We start from the raw sequence: 6,635 nt of genomic DNA, 5'->3' as shown, positions 1-6,635 counted from the left end.
AACTATTAAAACATTTGGTGCTCTCGTAGCGTTCCGTATAAAGAAAGAGCTAAGAAAACAGAGGTTAGATCCTCAGTATGTAGAAGAGTCATGTACTGGGTGCTGCTGTTTGGAAATCAGACAAGTGACATGCAGAAGCTGAGCAAATGATGCATTAGCAGGTAGATACACTGGGTTTAGGGTTGAGGAGTAACGTGAGGCATCAGAGCATCACAAACAGTGAGAGTAGATATATTTTGTTTTAAAGTTGCAAACACATAGGTCAGAGGATACAAAAAGTAAATTTGCTGACCAGGCCATGCAAGACACTGCACATATTATTAATAGACTCATCGAGGATTAAGAATGTGTCATGCAGAGAATTAAAAGATAAACACAGTGAATAACAAAGCTCAAGTAGCCTTTACCTCCAAAACACCAGCCAGAAATTCTTGGCTGATGGAACTGCAGTGTTGGCTCCCATTAGTCTCTTAAAATAAATACATCCATCCAATGACCGACCATTGTCTCTTATTTACTCGTCTCCCCTGATGGTATCATAAAAGATATATTATATACAGTATATAGTAGTATAGTAGTATAACTCTTATGATACCATCAGGGGAGATGAGTATGCACTTGTGTTTCTTTCATAGTGCAATATTATTATTAATATGTAATATGTTGTTTTGTGTAAGTTGCTTTTAGTCAAATAATGTTCATTTTGCTTGTTTGTTAGCAGTGCTGACTGTAAAAGAGGATTCACTGAAATAAACAATATAATAATGCCACTATATACACAACTACAAATCAACAAGGTCTCAGCACCAGTGTTCATTTCTTTGATTGGGCGTCCTTTGGACCAGTGGGATCCAGGAAATATGTCATATGGGTGCTTAAAAGAAGGTCAGCTGATCACATAGCCTGTCCACAAAGAAAACAAGTCCACCAGAGCTCACAGTATAAATCAATTTGAGACTTATTTTGAGGAACTTCATTTTCCCTGCTGTGGATACAAGTATATAATATAGTGTTCAGTTCAGCTTCTGCTGCAGGGGACCACCTTGAACCTCCTCAATGACCCCTCTTGGTCCCTCGGACCCCGTTTCAGATACTCCTATAACAGCTGTTGTCAAGATTGTTTTCAAAAGGAATAAAGAACCACAAGATCCATCATTGTTTATTTTCAGCTTCAAGTTTTTATCAAGTGGCTACCTTCTAGGACCGCAACTAACAATTATTTTCATTATTGATTAATCTGTTGATTATTTTCTCGATAAATCAATTAGTTGATTGGTCTATAAAATGTCAGAAAATGGTGAAATGTAAATCATGTTACCTAAAGCCCATGATGTAACCTAAAATGTCTTGTTTCGTCCCAACCAACATCATAGATCATAGGATCATAGATGACTAAAGAAACCAGAAAATATTCACATTTGAGAGGCTGGAACAAGAGAATTTGGATATCTTTTCTTAAAGAATTACTCAAAACAATGAATTGGTTATCAAAACAGTTAGTAGTTAGCAATTAATTTTCTGTCGATTGACCTATTGATTAATCATCTAATTGTTGCAGCTCTACTACCAACATTTTATTTTATAATATGCAACCTCCCTTTATATAATAAATGGCATAATGTGTTAACATAACCTGAACCAACAATCTAAATGATTGATACAGTGTCAAATTTATCATGTTCACAGAGCTTACATGTCCAGCAGTCATACACATAGACTGTATGTACATGCACACAGTTACATCTCACTGAGATCAGAAGAATGCTTTATTCAGAAATGCAAATAGATATTGGAGCAGCTTGAGAAAACATTCAAATACTAATTTTAAGTGAAAAATGATTTAAAAAATAGGTGTTTTTTCCAAAAAACATGATGGCACTAAAGATCAGCCATTCACTCAAAGTTTGTTTTGGTGCATTTTCAGCAGAGAATTGAGGAGGGTTAGAATTGAAACTTTAGTCAGAATATGAATTAATGGTACAAGAATGGTGCAAATATTTTATGCTCAATCTGCTCAGCACTCAAGTGAAAATTCAACTTCAGAGGTTGACAGTTCAGAAGCTGTGAAAAGTGCAAAAAGGAGGAGTGGTGGGAGCAGGAGAAAGGGAGTGATGGAAAGAGTGGGGGTGGAGAAGAAATGAGCAGAGGTATAGATGTGGGTGGAAAATAATAAGCAAAGTGGTATATAATGAATTTTGACTCTTTTGGCGGGCTCTGTGAATGAGCGGAGGCAGTCATGGCTGACAATAGTGGAGCTGGGTTAGAGCGGCCGTTTGTGTGGACAGGTCAGGGGTTGAGGGTCAAATCTCTCCTATTCATGACACCCCAAGTGTCGCCACACTCACACGCAAACTCACACTTGCAAATGCACACACACACGCATGTCAGGGGCACTTTCCCAGCGCCGGTGGCTGCAGCAGATCTGGGAGAGTTCAACCTCGGGTGCACTAACTTTTCACTGCGAGGTCAAGGGTGGAGATGGTGTTTGTGTGCGGGGGTGTGTGAATGAGAGGAAGGGGGAGATGGAAAGGAAGAGAAAAGGATGGAGGAAGAAAGAAAGACAAAAAGAAATTCTTTATTGTTTTGACCAGATTGCAGGAGAGAGTCTGAAAGAGAAAAAGTAGATAAACTGCAGCTACTTGACTCAATTATCCAGTCTTAAAGGAACAGTTCATCCAAATGACCAAAAACATATTTTCTCACTTACTTCCAGTGGTATCAACACATACAGATCGAGATCAGTTCGAGTTTATTTGTGCAGATATCTAGAGCTGTAACTAACAAATATTTAATCTGCCAATTATTTTCTCAAGTAATCATTTAGTCTATGAAATGTTGAAAAATAGTGAAAAAAAATGGCATTCACAATTTCTTAGAGGACACAAAAAGGACTAAAATGTTGAGCTATTCAGTTTACTGTAAAATATAACAAACAAGGACAACAAATCATCACATTTGGGAAGCTGGAACCATCAAATGTCTGATATTTCTGCTTGAAAAATGACTGAAACGATTAATTGATTATCAAAATAGTTACAGATTAATTTTCTAATTATCGACTAATTGATTAATCAGCTAATGGTTGTAGCTCTACAGATATCAAACCTTGAGATTTCAGAGGCATCTCAAAAATTTCTTCCACCATCACAATGCAACTGAGGTGGATAAGAACTTTGTCTATGATATCATCGATAAATAATCCACATGCCTTGCTGTGACAAAATAGTCCTTCTGAAAACTGTTAACATTGTGTTCTGCGGTTTATAATGAGTAACAGGGATGCTGTTTTTGGAAATGGAGGTTGCTGTTGAGTTTTTAAGATGTGATTTTTCATTGCTGGGAGAACCAAAAATGAAATTCTATTCACCTCCATTGTACTGGAAAGTCAGCAGAAATCTCAGAGACAAATATCTCCGAATTCTTGCAAATAAAACCCAAATCTTGAGCGTGGTTTGTTTTTTTTTAGTTTGGGTGAACTGATCCTTAAAGTGGGTGGTCTACCAGGGGCCCACCATAGCCCTCCATGCAGTCGCTATGCCACCAATCTACTCTTTCATCTTCTCCTTGCCACGGCAGAACGCTTTGGTTTAGCGTGAGAGAGTGAGTGCCTCTAGGTTAGGATGTGTCAGAGTGAAAGTGTTTCTGTCTTTGTGTTTGTGTGTTGGGACCGGGGCTGGTAGGCAGCAGAGAGTCGTGACATTCTCACAAGCTTCCGGGACCTTTATTGCTGTGGCAATAATCAATAGCGTTCCCACAGAGACGTCTTTTGGCTGGGCGGGTCAATACCTGTCACTCAGGGTCTGAGCCATGGCACATACCTTCTTACTCAGCAGCTACAGCTGGCTCACTCTGTCTGCTCCCCTCCTCCTGTATCATCTAATGCATCTCAGGAGTGTAATGTTTGCACAGTTTAAAGAGTCATGTGTTTTATGTAAACTCATAACCAGTTGAGCATATGTATCTTTTTTTTTTTTTCTTTGCACATAGCGTGTTGTTGTGCTCACAGGAAAATTTAGTCTCTCCAGTAGGACTGCAACTAATGATGAATCCATCTTCAACTATTGTTTTTGATTAATCAGTGGATCCAAAACACAATGATAGTCAGTTTGCAATGATATAAAACAGAGAAAAGAAGCAAATCCTCACATTTGAGAAGTAACTAGAGAATATTTGGTGCGTTTTTTTTTCTTGAGAAATTACTTAAACTATTACCTGATTATCAAAACAGTTATCAATTAATTGTCTATTAATCCACTAATCAACTCCAGTTTTTGGTTATTTTCATTTAATTTACAGTAAAATGAGTATGATCATCTGTTGGTTTGGAAAACTCCAAAACACCTGAGATCATGAAACTTTTTCAAAACTCATTTTACAAACTGAAAATTTCATAGCAGTTTGAAGAAAAATCAAAGAAAATCTGACCTTTTTTTTTTTTAGCTCCAGTGTAGCTGATATTTGGGAAACTCAATATTTTTTCATTTTTACCTGACAGCGACTATTCGTATAAACTGTTTGTTACTGAGCAGATGTTTAAAAATGTTATTTTCGTCATACATTTCCCAGAGTTTTAAAGGTGCACATTTTGTTGCAGTAAAATTATATTCCCCACTGTTTAGTTACATTGAGAAACAAATGTATGATTTTGCAGAAACACAAAGAATTTTGTCTTTTAGCTCATTAATGCTTAACTAATCCAACAGGTGTACATTCTATAACAGTGTTTTTGCACATTAAATGTAAGTGACAAGTCAATGTTTGTTTGCCTGTGTGTTTGCAATAATTTAACTATAATCCTAATATTCACAGATGTCATGTTTCTGGTCACAACAGACAGTGTGAAGAGGATGATGTGAGTAGCAGCAGTACAGATAAATTGACTGCTAGGCTAGTGGGCTGGATTTTTTTAAACCCAGGTGGCCAATACTGCTGTTTGACTCGAGCACTTAAATAGAATTGCTCCAGTAAAAAGATGACCTGTGTGCGTCAAGTCCGGTCTTTACACAACACCACTTAGTCAGCACAAAGGAAGTGATGCTCAGACTGAATGCGTGGCAGTAATGAGATTATGAGGTCAGTGATACAGGTGTGATTGCATTATGTGTTCTCATGAATATGAAACGGATCATCATCATCAAAAGATTTATACTTTTTGAGTCCTTTTTAAAAAATCTGTTCAATCTTGTCAAATCAAATCATTGTCCAGTGACAGAGAGGATGATGGTTGTTGTAACAGTCTCATGTAGAAATGAGGTTTTAAACAGAAGAGATCTCCTGATAACGAGATGTTCATCATCTACGTTGATGCTGCTGCAGTTTAAAGTGAATTTCGGTTGCAGATGCACAATTTAGGAAATCCAGCTTTGTCAAATCCTCAAATATGGCTGAATGACTACGTTTCCCTACTCATATTGATAACCTGAAACTCAAACTAGGTTTTCATTTTTATTTTAAGAAATAAAGAAATGTTGCAAGCTTTTTCATGCTTTTTCAGTCCACATTTTTAGCTGCATTAGATTATGGTGACACCCTGTATAGGCTTGACACAGTCTATCATTCATCTGTGTGTTTTATATTGAACTCTGAAACAAGAACTCATCAAGAAAGATTCATAATTACCTTTTGCATATTTAAAGCCATCTTTGTTAAACTTCCTGTTAACCTTTGTGAAATGCTTTCTCTTAACAGCTATCAGACCAGATCATCTAGATGGATGATCATCAGTATCTCTGAGTCTGCTCTGAACTTGGTGAAACTGCATTTTAATATTATGCATCCTGGGCTTGGAAACGTTCACAAACTTCATCTGGAAACACTACCTTCATATCAGGCATTCAAGCATCACATTAAAAAAATGTTTCATGAGGAATGAAATTGTTTTAAGTTGTATCTCTCATATTTCTCAGATCCTGTTTTGTTGTGTTGGATGTGATTGTTGTAAATTAATGAGGTTTTAACTTTGTGACACCTATTGTACGCTGCCATTTTGGCCCACATGGTAAAAGATGTAATGCATCTGAAGAGATTTCCTGGTTAAATAAAGTTTAAATTAAAAAAAAAGGAATAAAACGGGTTGCAACCTGTTACTTTATCCAAAAGAGAAGAAAATCTAAATCTCTTACACACTTAATGTTTAGGCCTATTGAATTAATTAAATTTTAGACACATGCGCATTAACTTTTGCAAAATCTCACACAAATCACAAACCTTGCAAATGTGTATTTATTCATTGGTGGATTTGGGATTTTGTATCTTTTAGTCTTGCAAACACTGAGATTTGTGAACATCCTTGTGCCCCGTGATCTCTACAAAGTAATGCCGAGATTAGTGTAGACTTCTCTGCTTCTCATCTTCTCCGTTACTCCCTGGATGACGCTGTCCGTCGCATCGTTGCCAAGCAACAGCGCAGCCACTGTCAAAGAATTCTGGGGGATGTTTAGGCTGCGGCATGCTGGGGGGGGGGGGGGGGGGGGGGGTTATGTGTGTGTGTATGTGTGTGTGGTGGCAGAGGAGAAGAAGGAGGGTGAGGAGTGTGTGTTGGTCAGAGTAGAGTAGCAGGACAAACTCAGTTGTGCATTTATATGAGAGTTTTCTTTTAATCTTTTAATCTCAGCCATTATGCCACTTGGTGATTC

Source organism: Thunnus thynnus, chromosome 19, assembly GCF_963924715.1.
Source record: "Thunnus thynnus chromosome 19, fThuThy2.1, whole genome shotgun sequence".
In the NCBI taxonomy this organism is placed as follows: Eukaryota; Metazoa; Chordata; class Actinopteri; order Scombriformes; family Scombridae; genus Thunnus; species Thunnus thynnus.
The sequence above is the reverse complement of the archived record's forward strand: the minus strand, read 5'-3'. Positions refer to the sequence as shown.